Genomic DNA, 372 nt, shown 5'->3' with positions numbered 1-372 from the left:
CATACAGATAAAATGCCATTAAACTTGATTCACATTTTTTTAAATAACTGAAGTAGCACATCATTCTATTAAAATTCTATCTTTTGGCTTCATTTCATTAAAAACACAATAAAAAACACTATCATCAAACAGCTAAATGCTAAAACTAACCTATTTGTGATACTACTTACTAGCCTCTTTAATATAATTTTCTGTAGTTATATGAAATAACAAGAGGCAAGTGTCTGTGGAGGAAAAGCTATGCTTTTAGGTTATCCCAAGACTGGAGAATCCCTTTAGTTTAGAAGATTTACTCCACATACATATTAACAAATTTTCAAGTCTATCGTTAGAGCAAATTTCCCTGAGAGCTAATATAAATAAAGGGTATTG

General features: G+C 29.6%; 1 protein-coding gene across 1 annotated transcript in view; it reads right to left on the bottom strand.

Moving 5' to 3' along the window:
- LOC119585074 (ADP-ribose glycohydrolase OARD1-like) overlaps positions 1-372 on the bottom strand; it is a 23,816-nt gene that overhangs the window by 3,684 nt on the left and 19,760 nt on the right. The gene's annotated exons all lie outside the window — the stretch shown is intronic.

This window comes from Penaeus monodon, chromosome 19 (genome assembly GCF_015228065.2).
Source record: "Penaeus monodon isolate SGIC_2016 chromosome 19, NSTDA_Pmon_1, whole genome shotgun sequence".
NCBI classification, from domain to species: domain Eukaryota; kingdom Metazoa; phylum Arthropoda; class Malacostraca; order Decapoda; family Penaeidae; genus Penaeus; species Penaeus monodon.
The sequence above is the reverse complement of the archived record's forward strand: the minus strand, read 5'-3'. Positions and strand labels throughout refer to the sequence as shown.